The 21,117-nt window shown below is 42.5% G+C and overlaps 1 protein-coding gene and 1 non-coding gene across 2 annotated transcripts in view; one reads left to right on the plus strand and one right to left on the minus strand.

The window, feature by feature from the left end:
• COL4A2 (collagen type IV alpha 2 chain) overlaps positions 1-21,117 on the plus strand; it is a 171,263-nt gene that overhangs the window by 12,422 nt on the left and 137,724 nt on the right. The gene's annotated exons all lie outside the window — the stretch shown is intronic.
• LOC119941738 lies at positions 11,187-11,324 on the minus strand. Its single transcript, XR_005455318.1, has one exon. It is a non-coding gene; the product is annotated as a small nucleolar RNA SNORA7 (small nucleolar RNA).

Consider the following 21,117-nt stretch of genomic DNA (forward strand, 5'->3'; position numbering starts at 1 on the left):
TGGTAGCGTAAGTTTCAACAGCAACAACCAAAAAATGACCCTCCTCACTGAGGAGTTGAAAGACTCAATCCACTTTGTGAGATGGCTCTCTGCTCTAACCATAGTGGCAGTGTGACTCAGTGGAAAGAGCCCGGGCTTGGGAGTCAGAGGTCATGGGTTCTAATCCCGGCCCTGCCACTTGTGAGCTGTGTGACTTTGGGCACGTCATGTAACTTCTCTGTGCTTGTTACCTCGTCTGTAAAATGGGGATTAAGACTGTGAGCCTGTGAGCTCACAGTCTTAATGCTATTGGGTAGGGACCGTCTCTATATGTTACCAACTTGTACTTCCCAAGCGCTTAGTACAGTGCTCTGCACACAGTAAGCACTCAATAAATATGATTGAATGAATGAATCCCCACGTGGTACAACCTGATCACCTTGTATCCTCCCCAGCGCTTAGAACAGTGCTTTGTACGTAGTAAGCGCTTAACAAATGCCATCATTATTATTATTATAGTGTTCGTTAAGCGCTTACTATGTGCCTGGAACTGTACTAAGGCACTGGAGTAGATAGAAGATCAAGTTGGACACAGTCCTTGCCTTTCCAATTTGTTCCATAAACTTGGACCGTCCAAACAGATGCAAATGGAAGACTAGAACTAGCCATTTTTTCAAAAGTAATGTGTTCTTCAGGGAGAAAAAAAGGTTATTTTCCTCCCCTGAATTATAATGGTAGTTTACAAAAACTGAGTGTATATGTCTTTTCCCTCTGGAGCAAGGTGGATTCTTGCTGGAGATTTTCAAAAAGCAGCGGTGCTCAGTGGAAAGAGCGTGGGCTTTGGAGTCAGAGGTCATGGGTTCTAATCCCGGCTCTACCACTTATCAGCTGTGTGACTTTGGGCAGATCACTTAACTTCTCTGTGCCTCAGTTACCTCATCTGGAAAATGGGGATTAAGACTGTGAGCCCCACCCGGGACAAGTTGATCACCTTGTCTCCCCCCCAGTGCTTAGAACAGTGCTTGGCATATAGTAAGCGCTTAACAAATATCAAAATTATCATCCAGCGCTTAGAACAGTGCTTTGCACATAGTAAGCGCTTAATAAATGCCATTAAAAAAAGAGCAGGTAGATGCTCCCAAATTCTGATTCCCAGAGCCATTAGATTACATTACACTTAGCACACTGCTTAGCACAGAGCAAACCCTCGATAGATCGCATCATTATGGAGCTGACTTGCCAAGAATCAGTTTATATAGCCTCTTTGAGCTGCTTATATGCGTTTCAAGTTCTGAGTTTCCATTTGCAAGGAGGAATGTTTTAATTACAGATGATTGGAAGGGCTGAAGTCATGCTTGAAATCATACTCACATCCATATGTAAATTCAAAAGAGCAAGAAAAATCAACTATCACCATTTGTCAATGTGACGTGGCAACAAAGGTAAAATAAAACATCCCACCCAAGGAATTCTTCCTGAGAGGAAATTCCTGCCTGATCTTCAAGACCATTTCCTGACAGGACTAGTGTGAGCGCCTGCTCAAAGTCTCTTTTTCCTCAGTCTAAATAAGGTAACAATGCACTGTGCCTATTGAACTCAGACAGCACTGTGAGGTGATTTGAAAAAAAGCCTTCCATATATGACCACCTTTAAGGAAGCCCTTCTCTCTCCCAAGAACTGTAGTCATGGTGATTTGGGGCAGTTGAGATTGCCCAGTGATGCCAAATTACCTTTTCCCAACTTTACAAGACGTCCTCCCTCTCCCTCATTCTGAGCTGTAGTTTCACTCCTACATGCTTCACTCCCTCAGACTCCCCACTGGGACCAGCCACTCAGTCAATCGTATTTATTGAGCACTTACTGTGTGCAGAGCACTGTACTAAACACTTAGGGGAGTACAACACAACAATATAACAAGACCCATTCCTTGCCCATAATGAGCTTACAGTCTAGACCAACAACCAATACTGACAGTCACCACGTGAATGCAGGCAGTGTGGCCTAGGGGCACGGGCTTGGGCGTCAGAAGGACCTGGGTTCTAATCCCCACTCTCTCAAATACTTGCAGTGTGGCCTTGGGCAAGTTACTTCTCTCGGTGCCTCAGTTTCCTCAACTGTAAAACGGGGATACTTGTTCTCCCTCCTATTTTAGGCTGTGAGCCCCATGTGGCACAAGGACTTTGTCCTACCTAATAAACTTGTAATTATCCCAGCGCTTAGAACAGTGTATGACACACAGTATGTGCTTAGCAAATACCATTTTTTTAAAAAAGTCCCTCCCCTCAGGACCAATTTCATCTCTGAGGTGCATGCTGGGGTGTGGCACAGGGGGACTGAAGAATTTAAGAACATCCAGCCAAGGCAAGGATATGGAAATCAGAACCAAGGACACTGGAAGAAAGTGTTGAGGAGGGGAATGGTAAGAAGGATGGTCTGCCACTTGTCTGCTGGGTGACCTTGGGCAAACCACTTAACTTCTCTGTGCCTTAGTTTTCATCTGTAAAATGGAGATTAAAACCATGTGGGACATGGGCCGTGTCCAACCTGATTAGCTTCCATCTACCCCAGCACTTAGTACAGTGCCTGGTGCAGAGTAAACGCTTAACAAATATCATTAAAAAAAAATGCTGCTCCAGAGGCCACCTGCCAAAATGCTTTACATTTGAAGTTTGTGTTTCACCACAGACAAGCCGCAAATTTTTCTCCACCTCGAGGTGGGCAGATGTCAGAAGCTGGCTCTGTTTCCCCGTCTTTTCGGTCCTCTTCTCCCAATCAATCCATTAATCAATAGTATTTACTGAGTGCTTACTGTGTGCAGAGTGCAGTATTTTTGCACTGTGGGAGGGAACAGTATAACAGGGTAGGTAGACACCCCCTCCCAAAAAATCCCACTTCTTCCAATAAGTCTTCCCTGATTAATTCTCCGAATCCCCAGTCATCTGAACACCCCAATCATCTCTAGCACATACTGAGGATGCTTCCCTTCAGCGCTTCTGTATATACGTTTATTCAAACATTCAATTATTTATGTAGAATATTCTGCAAATTTTATATTTCTTTCACTGGGTGCAGGGCATGCATCACTTTGTTTTGAACCTTTTAAGTGCTTAGCACAGTGTATTGCGCCCAAAGAGCATTCAGTAAATGCTCTCACAACTATTCCTGTAGTTGTTTATTTGCTGTTCACCTGACTGGAATTCACCATTCTGAAAATTTATTTCCTGACAGCATTCTGAGGAGGTGGTCAAGAAATGAAGTGAATCATTTGTCCATTTTTTATCAAAAAGTTCTTTTTTTAACTGAGTTCTTAGAGACATGATTGTGTTTTAATTGAGAGGAGTGTAGCAAGAACTGAGTTGATTTGCTTTTCTTCTTTCAGTGAGTTGAGATTTGCTCTTCTTGATTAAAGGAATTCTTTGGGCTCATTTCTGTTTTGAATTAAAATGGGTTAACTGAGCTAGCTAAAGTAGTATCATTCCTCCACCAGAAAAACAAAGCCAACCATCTGAGATATTCAAAAGGAGCATTTTCAGGGTGAAGGGGGGTGCTGGGGAGTATAAAAATAACATTTTTATTGCATTTGATGAACTGCCTTTGGTCTTTCAAACGACAAAACTTTATGGTGAAACACAGGGCAGAGAGGGGGAAAGCAAGACAGCTTTTATTGAGCGTGTACTACGTGCAGATAACTGTTTTACTCGCTTGGCAGAGAACAGCTAAGGAGGTACAATCCCCTGCCCTCAAGGAGTTTGCACGTTAGTAGGTTAGACAGGCACAAAATAATTTACAGATTGAGGAGAGGTTAAATGGGTAGGTAGCTTAAATTAGTGCTTAAATAGCAGGCTTTATATGCCATTCCACAAAAAAGTCTATGGGTGGGTTTGAAAACATTGGTTTATAGTTGATATTGCGATGGTAATTGGGGAATAATGACTGGGACAGAAAAAAAGTGATCCGGGAAGGCCTCCTGGAGTTCAGAACACTTTGAAGATGGAGAGACTTGTTGCCTGGAGTGGATTTGTAGGGAGAGGGAATTCCATTTAGGAGAAAGGGTGAAAGCAAGAAATTGGAGGCAAGAGAGCTGATAGTGAGGTACAGTGAGTGGGGTGACTTGAGTGAAACAAGGGGTGCAAGCTAGGGTGCAGTGGGAGAAGGGAGTGTGTAAGGAGGAGGGTGAGAACCAATTGAGAACCTTAAGTCAATGATCCAGAGTTTCTGCTTTAAATGGGAGAGAAATGGGTCACCATTAAAGGAGAGGGGAAACCTGGAGAGTATGATTTCGTAGCCAAATGATCGGGGCAGCTGAGGGAGGAGAAGCTGAAAGCAGGGAGGAATCTGAAAACATGGGCAAGTTTCATCTGCTGTGTGACCCTGGGCAAGTCACTTTACTTCTCTGTGCCTCAGTTTCCTCATCTGTAAAATGAGGATTGAGACTGTGGGCCCCACACGGGACAGGGACTGTGTCCAACCTGATTTGCTTGTATCCATCCCAGGGCTTAGTACAGTGCCTGGCACATAGTGCTTAACAGATACCACGTTATTATTATTATAATTATTATTATTATTGCTATTATCAGACCTTTTTTTTCCTTTCTAGAAGACTTGGATATTTTACATTGTGCCTTAGACTGTCAACTCAATGTTGACAGAGAAAATGTCTGCCAACTCTGTTGTCTGGTACTCTCCCAAGCACTTAGTACAGTGCTCTGCACTTAGTAAACCCTCAATAAATGCCATTGATGATGACTGATAAATTATTAATATATATCTAAATTTTATATTATAAATAATGTTTATTAATGCCTGTCTCCCCCTCGAGACTGTAAACTCATTTTGGTGGGGAACCTGTCTGTCTTAGCTCTTGGGAGCCTGAGTAGCTTGTCATTCATTCAGTCATATTTATTGAGCACTTACTGTGTGCAGAGCACTCTACTAAGCACTCGGGAGAGTACAATATGTAGTACCTGTCCCAATGGAGCTCATAGTCTTAATCCCCATTTTACAGATGGGGTAACTGAGGCAAATAAAAGTTAAGTGACTTGCCCCAGGTCACACAGCAGACAAATGGCAGAGCTGGGATTAGAGTTGTCCCTTCCCTTGCCAAGCTTGGCTGGCTCATGTTGGCACCAACTGCTGCTTAACATGGGGATGGGGATGATTGGTGTACAGGGTTTTTTTAATGGAATTTAAGAGTTCCCTTTGTGCCAGGCACTGTACTAAGCACTTGGGTAGATATAAGGTCATTAGTCTGACTACAGTCCCTATCCCACAGCAGACTAGTGATCTAAATAGAGAGAACGGGTATCGAATCCCCATTTTGCAGCTGAGGAAACTGAGGCATAGAGAAGTGAAGTGATTTGCCCACGGTCACACAGCAGACAAGTGGCGGAGCTGGGATTAGAACCCAGGGACTTCTTATTCCCAGGTCCATGCGCTATCCATTGAGCCACTCTGCTTCTGTATTTGTCGCGTACTTACTGTGTGCAAAGAACTGTACTAAGTGCTTGGGAGAGTGCAGTATAACAGAGCTGGAAGACATTTTCCCTGACCACAGTGAGCATTCAACCAGGCTCTTTCCCAAGAAATTTGAGGAGGACTTTTTTTTAATGTTATTTAAGTGCTTATTGTGTGTCGAGCGCTATTTTAAGTGCTGGGATAGGCACCAGCTAAGGCAGGAGACAGTAAAGTAGGATGAAAAAACAGATATTGAAGCTCCATTTTCCAGTTGAGAAAACTGAGGCACAGAGAAGTTAAGTGACTTGCCTGAGGGCACACAGCAGGCAAGTGGAGGAACTGGGATTAGATCCCAAATCCTCTGGCTCCCAGGCCTGGGCTCTTTCCACTAGGCCACGCTGCTTCCCTTCACATATGTTTTAAATTTCTTCCTTTCATGACTGTCAGAATGTTCCAACTAATGACCCCTTTGGGGTGGGAGTCAGAGAGGAGAGGAAGGCGCTAAAAGGAGAAGGAGAAACATAAGTGAATAGAAGAAGGAAATGGAGAGAATCGGAGAAGAGTAATGAGGAACTGCAGAATGTAGGAGTGAGGAGATAAGGGGAGTAAGCAAAACGAAAAAAGATGACGGATGTTTCTGTTTGTGCTTAGAAGTGTGAAATATTCAGGACATGCTTTTAACTTCTCTGAATTTGCACTTCTTCCCGATCTGAACCATGTAGCGTCAGTTACAGAAGCAAATAAAGTTGTTTCAACATCAAGAACTCATAGCCCAACCGGGTGGGAGAAAAGCTCACCCCGATGTCAGGTCAAGAATTCCTTTTAGGGAAGGAGATAAGGGAGAGTGAGGAAAGTTTCCTCCTTTCTTCCAAGAATTATTGCTCTTTTTGTATATTGAAATGGCGGTGTATTCTATTTAGGCCCTCTACTCCCAAACATGGACTATTTTGAGCCTGACTAGTTATTTTGGTATTTCTGGTCTGTAAACTTGGTGTCTGAGTTCCAGCAACTCCATTGGCTTCTGCCACATTCAAGTACTAGAGAGAGCTACTTAGCATCTTTGGATTCATGTCAGTCGGTGGAGTGGTAACCTGCTATTTGGATCTTCCTGAAACACATCCCCTCGTGACTAACCGGGAATACTAGTCCCACCTTACGTGTGTCTAGTCTAGTTTCCATTTCTCATCCAATATATTTGTGTCCTGAAGTGAGGAGGAGGAGGAGAGTGGAGAAAGGTGTCTTTAAATGGATCAACCAAACTGGTTTCGCGGGCTAGAGACGTCTGCATACCCTCCCAGAGCTTGAGTCTCAGTGTGGCCTAGTGAAAAGAGCACAGACTTGAGAGTCAGAGCACCTGAGCCCTAATCCTGGCTCTGCTCTCGGCCTGCTGTGTGACCAGGGGCAGGTCATTTACCTTCTCTGGCCTCAGTTTCCTCATCTGTAAAATAGGATTCAATGCACGTTCTCCCTCCTTCTCAGAGGGAGAGTCCCACGTGGGACAGGGACTGTGTCTGACATCAATCAGTGGTATGTACTGATTAATCTGTCTCTATCCCAGTGTTTAGTATAGTGCTCGGCACTTAGTAGGGTCTTAGCAAATACCACAAATAGAATTATTTTTATCAGGGACACCGGTTTTAAGAAGGTGCTGCATCTGTGCCCTCCCTCATGCGTGGCATTGCCCGGGGGGAGGAGACAATAAGGGATATTTCCTTCCCCTGATTGGGAGGGTTTAGGGTAGTTCCTACTGAAGCCACCATTTCACAGAGAAGCAGCACGGCGTAGTGGTTAGAACACTGGCCAGCGAGTTAGGAGATCATGGGTTCTAATCCTGGTTGTGCCACTTGTCCGCTGGCTGACCCTGGGCTAATCACTTCACCTCTCGGTGCCTCATCTGTAAAATGGGGATTGTGACTGTGAGCCCCACATGGGACAGGGACTGTGTCCTGCTCATCATCATCATCATCAATCGAATTTATTGAGCGCTTACTATGTGCAGAGCACTGTACTAAGCGCTTGGGAAGTACAGATTGGCAACATATAGAGACAGTCCCTACCCAACAGTGGGCTCACAGTCTAAAAGGGGGAGACAGAGAACAAAACCAAACTCAATTTGCTCACATCCACCCCGGTGCTTAGTACGGTATTTGGCACATAGGAAGCACTTAACAAATGCCATCATTATGATTATTATTATTTCAGCTCTAGGCTCAGGTTGAGAAGAGGAGCAAACCACAGTGCTCTTTACTGCTTCAGTAGACCTAGTCATTAAACTGCCTCGTTTCCAGAAGTCAAGAAAATCCACAGTAGCACGTATTTCCACCCCATCTGCCCTCCAGGCCCCAAGATGCCAGTTGGCCCGTGGCCACCCAAATCCTAAGGCTAACCCTTTTGATCCCTGTCAGACTGGTTTAAAAAGGATCTGTAAACAGGAAACTACCGAAGAATGTGTATTTGCGTATTACATTCTTATGAATGATGTAGGAAGTTCTCCTAATAAGAGAGAAGATAGAGCAAGAGGGTAGGTCAGAAAGGAAATCTCACTTCAGGCAAATCCGTAGTTCCCTCTGGAATGTAAGCTTGTTATGGGCAGGGAACGTGTCTGCTAATTCTGTTTAATTGGACTTTCCTGAAAGCCTAACAAGGTGCGCTGCACCTAGTAAGCGCTCATTAAATACCACTTTTCATTCTCCTTCAAATGCCATCGAGTTGTTTCCAACTCAGCGACTCCGGTTACACACCCTCTTCAGAACATCCCATCTTCTGTCATAAGGTGAATCTGGTATATGTATCCGTAGAGTTTTCCTGGTAAGGTTACGGAAGTGGTTTAACATTGCCTTCTTCCACGCAGTAAAAACTTGAGTCTCCGCCGTTGTCTCTGGTAATAATAATGGCATTTATTAAGCACTTATTATGTGCAAAGCACTGTTCTAAGCACTGGGGAGGTTACAAAGTGATCAGGTTGTCCCACTGGGGGTTTACACAGCTGTTCCAAAGTGATTATAGAAAACACACATGCTTTATTGATATGCTTGCTTCTCTTTGAAATGAGAAGCAGTGTGGCCTAGTCGATAGAGCACGGGCGTGGGAGTCAGAAGGGTCTGGGTTCTAATCCCGGCTCTGCCACTTGTCTGCTGTGTGACACTTTTATGTGTCTCTGTCCCCTCATCTATAAAATAGTGATTAAGACTGTGAGCCCCATGTGGGACACGGACTGTGTCCAACCTGATTATTTTGTATCTGCCCTAGGGCTTAGAACAGTAACCGCCACATAGTAAGCACTTAACAAATAACATTTAAAAATAATCATTGCAAGCTCCATTTCTTCCACCAAAGAGCTATCTTTCTAAGTCACTCAATAAAGGCCACTCTGTTTCTGGTGTCATCACTTTATTTACGCTAGAGAGGTTCAGTCATCCATTGCATTGCCATTAGTTAAAAACATCTGTCGAATAAACTGCTTTGGAAAATTCCATGGAATGCCAGCAGAGATCAGAAATGAGATAAAATTAAGCAACCAAGCCACTTATGTATTTCAGTAATTTTTTTTGCCCTCATGGAAATGCAGCAAAACCACTTGGGACATTTCTGGAGTGCTGGAGATAAGTAATTTTTCAGACAGGTTAAAGAGCGTAATATCCTTAGCCTACCTTTTGTCCCCCCCTCATCATCTAAGGGGGAGGTTGGGAGGAAGACTACCCTAGAACAAGCATGGCCCTGGGCCAGTAGCCTCGGGCACTAATCCCAACGCTACCACTGCCCAGCGCTTAGAACAGTGCTTTGCACATAGTAAGCACTTAATAAATGCCATCATTATTATTATTACCTGCTGGGTGACCTTGGGAAAGTCACTTGACTTACCTGTGCCACAGTTTCCTCCTCAGGATAAAATATCTAATCTTCCCTTTCCCCTTAAACTGTGAGCCTTATGTGGGACGGACTGTGTCCGTTCTGCTTATATTGTATCTAGTCCAGCGCCTGGTGCATAGTGAGCGCTTAACAAATACTATACTTGTTGATATTATTATTATTTTGTATCTCCTGTGCGCCCTTTCCTACATAGGCAGGTATATCTAAGCCTTGCCTTTTGGGAAGTGCACTGAATTGATGTATGCTTGGTTGGAATAGAGAATATTTGAGTATTTAGTAAGAACCTCTGAGCCCTATGTGGAATAGGGACTGTGTCCAACCTGATTAAATTGTATCTCCTCTTAGTACAGTTCCCAAGCACTTAATACCATTCTCTGCCCACAGTAAGCACTCAATAAGCGATTGATTGATTACTCCAGTGTTCTGCACGGACTATGCCAGTCTGTGAGATCTCTAGTTTTCCAGGATTGAGTATTATTGGGAATGAGCTGCCGGGACCGGGTTGGGAAGCACTGGAGTAGAATGCCACTGGCTTTGAGGTGGCACCTCCTCTGAAGGAAGAGGTTCGGGCAAGAGTTCAGTGGAGATATTCCGCTGGAAATGTGCTTAAAAGAGTTATAGTGAGAATTCACCTAGACTGTGAGCCTAGTGGGTAGGGACTGTGTCCAACCAAATTAACCTGTATCTACCCCATTGCTTAGAACGGTGTTTGAAACATAGTAAGCACTTAACAAGTACCATAAATACATTTTAAAAAGAACCTTAAAATTTCCCAGCAGCCTGACAGATACAGCATTTAGCCCAAGCCCCAAACTGTGCCCAAGCTACGTGTTTTTTTCTCAAAATTTACAAAAACAAGTCATCCTTGTCAGGAATCTCTCACCTCTTGGACATCATCAACTATTAAATTTCCACCATTTAAAATTTTCTGGGAACAAGAGCCTTTCAACTTTAAAAACAATTTTAAAGTACACTTTTTCTGTTTCCTAAAGGTCCTCTTAAATTGTAAAATTTTTGAAGGTAGGGGTAATGTACCATACTACTTTGATCCATTCTTCAAGTTTTCAGTCCAGTGCTCTGCCCACAGAAGAGCTCTGTAAATACTGGGTTTTTTGTTTGTTTTTTTAAAGGTATTTGTTAAATACTTGTATTTCCTACAGTGCTCTGCACACAGTAAGCGCTCAATTGAATACAATTGAATTGAATGTAATACTACGCGTCAGTTACTGTTGTTTCAGAGTTCTTAAACTTGCCCAAGTAATTCTTAGTTCATGAAGTCAGCATCAACATCTATTTTTTTGCAAAATGAATCATGCTGTGAGCAAGTGAAAAGAGGATTCCATGCAGCCTTAATGAAAATAGCGGTATTTGTTAAGTCTTACTGTGTGCCAAGGAGTGTACTAAGCGCTGGTTTAGGACACGATCCCTGTCCCATAAGGGACTCCCAGTCTAGGAGAGAGAGTGGGCAATGAATCCATATTTTACAGATGAGAAAACCAAGGAATGGAGAAGTTACACGTCTTGCCTAAGGTCCCACAGCGGACAAAAGGCAGAGTTGGGATTAGAACCCAGGTCCTCTGACCCCCAGTCCTGTGTTCTTTCAACTAGGCCATCCTGCTCCTCCTTCAGCTGAAAAATCCAATATTATCTTAATGTCTTGTCTTATGCTGTCAAGTCGTTTCCAACCCATAGCGACCCCACGGACACATCTCTTCCAGAACGCCCCGCTCTCCATTTGCAATCGTTTTGGTAGTATATCCATAGGCTTTTCTTGGTCAAAATCCGGACGGAAGTTGTTTACCATCGCCTCCTTCCACACAGTAAACTTGAGTCTCCGCCCTCGACTCTCCCGTGCCACTGCTGCCCAGCATGGGTGAGTTTTGACTTGTAGCAGATTGCCATCCACTCGCTAGCCACTGGCCAAGCTAGGAATGGATTGGGCAGGCCTCTGCTTGACTCTCCCTTCCTTAGTCGAGACTGATAGAGTACTGGAAACTCTCCAGGAGTGACCCTGAGAGAGGGTTATCTTAATAATGGTGTCCATATTACCAAATATTGAGTTCCTTGTGGACTGGCATCACGACTACCAAACTCTCTTGTATTGTTCTCTCCCAAGCGCTTAGTTCTGAGCTCTGCACGCAGTAAGCACTCAGTAAATACCTTTGATTGATACCGTGTTTCTGGGAATCCTGAATTTTCCTTCCTCACCCAGTATAGATTGACTGTGACAGCTATCTCCTCTCCACATGGTGGAATTCTATAGTCGGGGTGTCCCCTAACTTGATTGTTTTTCAGTCTTCCTATATCCAGGTAATCTTGTTCACAGCAACTATTTCAAGAGATGTAAATAATTTTAAGAACTTCTTTTTGCCAGAAAGGTGTTGCTATTTTAAACTGTTAGACTGAGTAAGCCATTTTAACATTGATGTTAAAGGATGTTTTGCGTTCCTGTTTTTAATCATGAGCAACTCCCGCCTCTAGGTAAATCTGTTATTTTGTGGGCACCTCCTGTCTTCTAAGCCGGAAAATTGGGTTTGATTCCCTGCCCTTTGGTAATTTTCGTCTGGCTCTTTGGGCTGGTAAAAGCTAAACAAATGAATCTTCCACCATAAACAACCCAAATCCAAGAAAAAGAACACTTACTCCTATTGCTCATGGACTATTTAATGAGGTCACTATGAGTAGCAAGAAGAAAAACAGAAAATTAAAATGGCTTTGGAAATCCCAAATGCCAAAATTAAGATTTGTTTTAAAACACAAATTGCAAGCCCTGATTTTATGGTTGATAGAAACATAAATATTCCTGTCACCCTGGAACGCTAAACTTTTTTTTTGAGTTGTTTTGAATAAATTCATTTTAATTTTTTTAATGTTAACTTCAGCTTAGGCAAAATATCTTTAGATTTTTATTTTCAAGTAACCCTAGCAACAAAATAAACTTTGGATTTCTAGGAGGGCATATTATTATCCTAAATCAATCAATGGTATTTACTGAGGTCTTTGTGCAGAGCCCTGTACTAAATGCTTGGGAGCGTACAATACAACAGTGTCAGCAGGCATGGTCCCTGACCACAATGAGCTTCCAGTCTAGAGATGTATTCTTTCTTTTTCAAATAGTTTTATATAAAGACTTGGAAGGCACATCTCCTCTAAGAGGCTTTCCCTGACTAAGCCCTCATTTCCTTTTCTCCCACTCCCTTCTGCGTCACCCTGACTTGCTCCCTTTATTGCTGAATTATACTTTCCAAGTGCTTAGTACAATGCTCTGCACACAGTAAGCACTCAATAAATACGATTGAATGAATTTAGCACGGTGCTCAGCACATAGTAAATGCTCAAAAAATACGACTAGCATGTTTTTGAAAATGCTTTCGGGAGTCCAGAAAGATGCATTTACTTTAGCCTGGAGAAATAAATCAAATTACCAATTTGAAAATATGCCCTTTTTTCTTCTAAAGGAAAAATAGTCAAGGTGGCAGGGAAGACACCTGAATACAGTAGAAAATTTGACTGGAGATTTAATCCTTTTCCTCTTCCTTCACTACCCTTCTTCCAAGGCAGGGCAAATAAGCAGTGAAATAGCCCCCCAAAAAACAAGGCCACCAGAATAGTGGACTTCTTCCCCACCCGCCCTCAAGACGGAAAGCTTGTTATGGTCAGAGAACATGTCTACCAATGTGTCTATGGTATAATACGGTATATACTGTACTCTCCCAAGCACTTAGTCCAGTGCTGTGCACACAGTAAACGCTCAATAAGTAGGACTGATTGATACCTCAAGGAATGATATTTTAAAACGAACTTTGCTAAACCACTGTAGGAAAAAAAATCATTTTTCATCTACTACTACTAATAATGATGGTATTTGTTAGCAGTGCTTTGCACATAGTAAGCGCTTAATAAATGCCATCATTATTATTATTAAGCGCTTACTATGTGCCAAGCACTGTTAAGCACAAAAAATTAGAATGGAAAAATGAGCTTCTGACAGCCCGCTGTGCCCCATCATTTTTTTACGTGCTTTAGTTGGCTTTGAACTACAAAGCTACATTAGCAAAGTGAGGCGGCAGGTTTAGTTCTGCCACTATCACAGATATAGGGGCAGTGACACCAGTATCAATTACCGTAGGTTCAGTCATTGAAGGTCGGTCTGAGGACAGAGTCCCAAAGAATGACAAAGACTCAGATTCACCAGTAATTCCTTCTAAGTGTTGCTTGTCTACTTTCCCGCTGAATTTGCCTGTGGTGAAGAATTCCATGGTTCCTATTCGATTCTTTCTTTCGAGTAAGGATTATCATGATATTTCCTGTCTAAATAACCTTCCTGACTCAGCAAATGAAACTCTGTGATCCCGAAGACCTGGAGATTGCTGCTGCTGATGGTCTTTGTTAAGCGCTTACTAGATGTCAAGCCCTGTTCTGAGAGCTGAGGTAGAAACAAGCTAATCGGGGTGGACACAGTCCCTGTCCCACATGGGGCTCACAGTGTTAACGCCTGTTTTACAGATGAGGTAACTGAGAAACAGAGAAGTTATTACTCTATTTATTGTACTTGTACACATCTATTCCATTTATTTTATTTTGTTAATATGTTTGGTTTCGTTCTCTGTCTCCCCCTTCTAGACTGTGAGCCCACTGTTGGGTAGGGACTGTCTCTATATGTTGCCAACTTGTACTTCCCAAGCGCTTAGTACAGTGCTCTGCACACAGTAAGCACTCAATAAATACGATTGATTGATTGATTGATTGATTGACTTGCCCAAGATCACACAGCAGGCAAGTGGCGGAGCCAGGATTAGAACCCAGTGAAGAAAGGTCCTCCAGGGATGATCCGTCAGAGAATGGAGTGATCCATCTGAGGAGTTTCTCCATCAGGGAATGGAGTTGGGAAATCTACCAGCTCGAGGTAGCAGCGTGACCTAGTGGAAAGAACCCGGGCCTGGGAGTTGGAGGACCTGGGTTCTAATCCTGGCCCCGCCACTTACCTGCTGTGTGACCTTGGGAGTCACTTCCCTTCTCTATGCCTCGTTTCCCTCGTCTGCAAAAATAGAGACTCAATACCTGTTCTCCCTCTTGCTTTGACTGTGAACTCAAAGTGGGACCTGACTGTCTTGTATAGTATAGTGCTAAGCGCTTAGTACAGTGCTCTGCACACAGTAAGCGCTCAATAAATACAATTGAATGAATGCCCCAGTGCTTAATACAGTGTATGGCACATAGTAAATGCTTAGGAAATACCACAATTATCAGTACTATTATTATTGCTGTTATTAGAAACAAGATTGAAGAATGCTTTGCCCTTTTCTGGATTCCATGGGCCACTGCTCTTCTGGAACAGAAAAATGCTAGTTCAGAAGTTCTGGATATGTCAAAATTAAGGGTACAGAATATGCTTTTTTGTGTGTTCCTGCTTTTCAATGCCAAGAGATGTTTCAAGATAATCTCTTGTATCCCAAGCCTAAGAATGGTGGTGTAATTTAGCCCAGTGTTAAAAATCCTTGATGTAAAAGTATCAAAGGATGCCAAATTTGATTTTCTCCAAGAAGAGTTTCAGGCAGACAGGGCCTTCTCCAAAAAGCTGCCTATATTTTCCCAGAGGGCTACATATGCTTTATAGCCTAGCATATTTTGACTTTGGGAAAGTACATCGTTTAAAGCATATTTGTGGCTGCAACGATTAGGGAATGTTTACTGTCAAGAAGGGAAAATTCCATACAATCTTTTCTCAAAACAATCTTGCAAGTTTGCTACTCCCAAAGCTAACAGCGCTTCTAAAACAGAGGATCAGCTTTTGAAATGTGACAGCACGTTACAGATCTCAGTCAGTCAATCTGTGGTATTTACTGAGCACTTACTATGTGCATAGCACTGTTTCTAAGTGGTTGGGAGAATCCCATACAGCTTTAGTTGGTAGGCATGGTCCCTGCCCGCAAGGAGTTTACAATCTAATTCCTACATCCTAGTCTCCTTGTGCAGGATGAAACTGTGAGCTTTGCGATTTGTGGAGGTGATTACTGAAGGAGATGGGATTTGTACCCATCCCCTCCTGCGGTGCCCCAAGCGTGCCCGCTGATGGCAAATGTGGGTGCTGATGCCGAGGCAGATTTGAAGCGGTGTTGTTCATCCTGATCACAAAGCGTAATTCAGTGACACCGTTGCGACATTTTTGCAGTAGTCCAACCAAATCTAGGCTAATCTAAGCCAAATCTAAACTGAATCTCAACCCCAATTACTGAAGTATAAAAGAACATTCACATTTTTAAAGTTTTTTTTTTTAAATAATCATGTCTCTAGTTTTCATGTGTTCTAATCATGAAACACAGGGTCATTATGTTTTACCGTTGGCTTTTGTGAGTCACTGGATAATTTGAACAAAGGATCGTATGTGACTAGTTCAGATCTGTAAATCTAAGCTATAACTCTCCTATTGTCCTTTTGAGATGATTTGTTAGTTGTATAATGTGTGCTTAAGCCAAATTTGGTCGTCTCCTCCCCTCTGATTTTTATCGTGATTAAAAATATTTTCTTTTGCAGAAATTGTATTATGTAGTTTGTGGGTAGGCAACACAGTTAAGAACATTAGATACCAAACCTTACCATTTCATAATTCTGTTGAAGCTAAATAATTGGCAGTCTACAGCTAAAAACCTGGAACTTGATTCACGCTCTGCTCCTCATAGAGTTGGCCAATCAATCGAACAATCAATCAGTGGAATTAATTGATCGCTTACTGGGTGCGGTGAGCTGTACTAAGCACTAGTACACTCCCAAGCTCTTAGTACAGTGTTCTGCACACAGGAAGTGTGAGCCCACTAGACTTTGAGCCCACAGGCCTTCTAGACTGTGAGCCCACTGTTGGATAGGGACCGTCTCTATATGTTGCCAACTTGTACTTCCCAAGCGCTTAGTACAGTGCTCTGCACACAGTAAGCGCTCAATAAATATGATTGAATGAATGAATGAAAGTGCTCAAGGAATACGATTGATTGAGGACCCAGCATGGATGGTGTGGAACAGTCTTGCCTCCAGGTGGTATTTTTACATTGCTCAGTTGCCTGCTTCTGTGTAAGTGAGCCAAAGAGGGAGTTTTCAAGTGAGGTAGAGGGCCTCCCTTCTTTAAAAAATGGGATTTAAGTGCTTACTACACTCCAGGCATTGTACTAAGCACTGGGGTAGGTACAAGCTAATCAGGTTGGACACAGTCCCTGTCCCACATGGGGCTTACAGTTGTAATCCCCATTTTACAGATGAGGGAACTGAGGCTTAGAAAAGTGAAGTTACTTGCCCAAGGTCACGCAGCTGGCAAGTGGTGGAACTGGGAGTAAAACCGGAGTCCTTCTAACTCCCAGGCCCGTACTCTGTTTACTAGGCAACACTGCCTTGTTTTCCCTTCCATGCTCATGTAGTATGGAGAGGTTTATGCTAAATAAAATGCCATTTTTTAGCTATCAAAAATGAGACCCTCAAAATGACTGCCAACTTGTACTTCCCAAGCGCTTAGTACAGTGCTCTGCACACAGTAAGCACTCAATAAATACGATTGATGATGATGATGATGATGGCTGAGCCCATCCCAGCGCTTAGTACCGTGTTTGGCACATAAGTGCTTAACCAGTACGGTCAGTATTATTATCAATATTTTAGCATCCACATGAAGTGGTGAAGAACAACGATTTTGTTCAGTAGGGAGAGCAGATACTCTGTCTCCTATCCTGGGCTTAAGACATTTTACAAAATAAATGTATTAAGAATATGAAATCTTTCCCTAGAAAATATCCTAATAACTCTCTTGGTGATCGTGTTTGGTTTTAGAAGACTCAGCCATAATCAACCTTTTATTGAAATGACACTGTACTGTGCAGTTAAAAAACAATGGTACTATTCATGAAGATGAATGAGTATGGCACAAATTTGGAATAAAGAAAAGCTATTGAATGTTAAAATGAATTGGACTAGATTTTCAGTGCTCCAAACCATCATCCTTAAGAAATATTCAAGGGGCCCCTTCTGTGCCCATGAAGCTTGCTGCAGAATATTGTTATAGATTGTGAGGCCTTTAAGGTGAAGGACCATATATCCATTGTCTTCTCTCAGGCATTTATTACAGTGCTGTGTTCACAGTAAGTTCTCAGTAAATACTTTTGATTGAGTAGCAAAGAAAGAGAGGGTGTTTTCAGCATCTAAATGCATCTATAGGTGGGTGGCAGAGAAGCAGCGTGGCTCAGTGGGAAAGAGCACAGGCTTTGGAGTCAGAGGTCATGGGTTCAAATTCCGGCTCCGCCAATTAGCTGTGTGACTTTGGGCAAGTCACTTAACTTCTCTGGGCCTCAGTTACCTCATCTGTAAAATGGGGATGAAGACTGTGAGCCCCCCGTGGGACAACCTGATCATCTTGTAACCTCTCCAACGTTTAGAACAGTGCTTTGCACATAGTAAGCGCTTAATAAATGCCATCATTATTATTATTATTATTATTGTGTAATGTACTGTAAAAAGCCAGTTCAATCAATCAGTCAAATGGTATTTATTGAGCGCTTACTGTGTCTAGCAGTGCACTAGGTGATTGCGACGGGACAATGCAGTAGACTTGGTAGACATGTTCCCTGCCCACAAGGAGCTGCTACTCTGGAGGGGGAGATGATGACTGTACTTATCTTCAAATTGGTCGTGGGTACTCTCCTTTTCTTTACTTGTATTTTCTACTTTTCCAAAGCTCTTTGACTATCTGTTTCAAAAATTGATCTATAGACAAAATAGGCCTAAAACAAAAATGTAATCCTTTATGGTAGGAGGGTCATCATCGACATGAAGAAGACATCGTAAGGGGCCAAATTGAAAAGATAATTCATTCATTCAATCGTATTTATTGTTAGTATGTTTGGTTTTGTTCTCTGGCTCCCACTTTTAGACTGTGAGCCCACTGTTGGGTAGGGACTGTCTCTATATGTTGCCAACTTGTATTTCCCAAGCGCTTAGTACAGTGCTCTGCACACAGTAAGCACTCAATAAATATGATTGATTGATTGATTGATTGAGCGCTTTCTGTGTGCAGAGCACTGTACTAAGCACTTGGGAAGTACAATTTGGCAACATATAGACCTGGTCCCTACCCAACAGTGGGCTCACAGTCTAGAAGGGGGAGACAGAGAACAAAACAAAACATATTAACAAAATAAATAGAATAAATATGTACAAATAAAATAAATAAATAAATAGAGTAATAAATACATACAAACATATATACATATATACATGTGCTGTGGAAAGGGGAAGGAGGTAAGGCAGGGGGGATGGAGAGGGGGAGGAGGGGCTCTTATTGAGTGCTTACTGTGTGCAGAGCACTGTACTAAGCGCTTGGGAAGCACAAGATAATGATGGCAACGTTAAGACGGTGTCACAAAGGGTTTGATGCTATTGCCTGTTCTCGCTCACTGACTGTAGCCCCTAAATATAATTATCTTTACTTCCCAAGCAACAGATTGTGCTTAGAACACCATTTCTCCACCGACACGACTAGCTCCATTCTTGTAAACAGCTAGGTGTTTGAAGTATGTCCTAATCTTGATCTGTAGTAGGCACCTGTTGGGATTAAGGAAAATGATTTGTGGATCAAAATGTCCAAACACCATAGACTGCAAGTGTATAATTTTTGCGAGAGGGAGAACAGAGTGTCTCGTTCTGTAAGTTCATGACATTAAATCTTGGGATGCTCAAATTTCTCATTAGTGGGGCGGGTTATTATTGAAATGACTCAGCTCTTTAGTAAGATTTTCCAAATATTCCACTTAAGTGACCAAAATTACTAATTTAATCATAGCAATAATAATAATTATAATAATAATGAAGGAAATTGTGTTAAGTGCTCTTTATGTGCCAAGAACTGGGCCTCAGCTCACAGTCTTGGAAGGGAGAACCGGTATTTAACTCCCATTTTACAGATGAGAAAACTGAGGCACAGAGAAATTAAGTGGCTTCCCCAAGGACCTGGGAATTCGGACCCAGGTCCCTTGACTCCCAGATTGTGACCTTTCCATTAGGACACGCTGCTTTTCCTAACCCAGTCTATCCAATAGAGATGCAGTGTGGCCTAATCAATCAATCAATCGTATTTATTGAGCACTTACTGTGTGCAGAGCACTGTACTAAGCGCTTGGGAAGTACAAGTTGGCAACATATAGAGACAGTCCCTACCCAACAGTGGGCTCACCGTCTAGAAGGGGGAGACTGAGACCAAAACCAAACATATTAACAAAATAAAATAAATAGAATATATATGTACAAGTAAAATAAATAAATAGAGTAATAAATATGTACAAACATAACAGAAAGAACGCAAGCTATAGGGAGTCAGGAGGCCTGGATTCTAACCCCGGCTCTACCACTTTCCTGCTCTGTAGTCTTGGGCAAGTCACTTAACTTGTGCCTCAGTTTACTCACCTTCAGTGGGGGAAAATATGGTCCTCTCTTCTTTATAGGTGAGCCCCATTTGGGATAGTGACTATGTCCAATTTGTTTATCTTTTATCTACCCCAGTGCTTAGCGCAGAGGAAGCGCTTAACGCATCAGACTGAGCCCCTTCCTTCCTCTCCCCCTCGTCCCCCTCTCCATCCCCCCCATCTTACCTCCTTCCCTTCCCCACAGCACCTGTATATATGTATTTATGTTTGTACATATTTATTACTCTATTTATTTATTTTACTTGTACATATCTATTCTATTTATTTTATTTTGTTAGTATGTTTGGTTTTGTTCTCTGTCTCCCCCTTTTAGACTCTGAGCCCACTGTTGGGTAGGGACTGTCTCTATATGTTGCCAACTTGTACTTCCCAAGCGCCTAGTACAGTGCTCTGCACACAGTAAGCGCTCAATAAATACGATTGATTGATTAATTGATCATCATCATTGGAAGCATTGGGGAGCACAAGGCGTACTTTCCCAGTGTTTGTTTCAAACTGCCTGTTATATAGTACATACAGGTTGGCAGCAATAATTTTGTTTTAATTGATCTTAGCAGTACTGTAGACTGTGAGCCCACTGTTGGGTAGGGACTGTCTCTATATGTTGCCAACTTGTACTTCCCAAGCGCTTAGTACAGTGCTCTGCACACAGTAAGCGCTCAATAAATACGATTGATTGATTGTAAACCTGTTGTGGACAGGGAACATTTGTACCAACTCTGTCCTACTGTACTCTCCCAAGCGCTTAGTACAGCGCTCTGCACACAGTAAACGCTCAGTAAACGGAATTGATTAAATGATTAATTACTGATTAATTAATTATTAATTACTTTCCACTTCAAGTGATCTGGGTAATCGAGCAAGCAGATATGTTCCTGGGTAAGGTAATTCCCTAATGATGTCACCCAGTCAGTCAATCCCTGGTATTTATTGAGCGCTTACTGTGTGCAAAGCACCATACTAAGTACTAGGTGGAGAACAAGACAACAGAGTTGGTAGAAACAATCCCTGCCCACAAAGAGCTTCTACTCTACCAGTAACTTCCAGTTAACTTCTCTGTGCCTCAACTACAAAAGTGGGGATTCAATCCATTCTACCTAGACTGTGAGCCCCATGTGGGACCAGACTATATCTGACCTGATTATCTTGTATCCACCCCAGTGCTTAGTACAGTGCTTGACACATAGTAAGCGCTTAAAAAATACCATTAAAAAAGTGAAGCAGAGCCACTTTTGACAACACAATCCTGCTAGGTTTTCCAACTTATATGGACCATTATCAATCAGTGATATTTACTGAACACTTCAGGGGTGCAGAGCACTTAGGAGAGTACAATACAATGGAGTTGGTAGACACA

Source organism: Tachyglossus aculeatus, chromosome 20, assembly GCF_015852505.1.
Source record: "Tachyglossus aculeatus isolate mTacAcu1 chromosome 20, mTacAcu1.pri, whole genome shotgun sequence".
Taxonomy (NCBI): domain Eukaryota; kingdom Metazoa; phylum Chordata; class Mammalia; order Monotremata; family Tachyglossidae; genus Tachyglossus; species Tachyglossus aculeatus.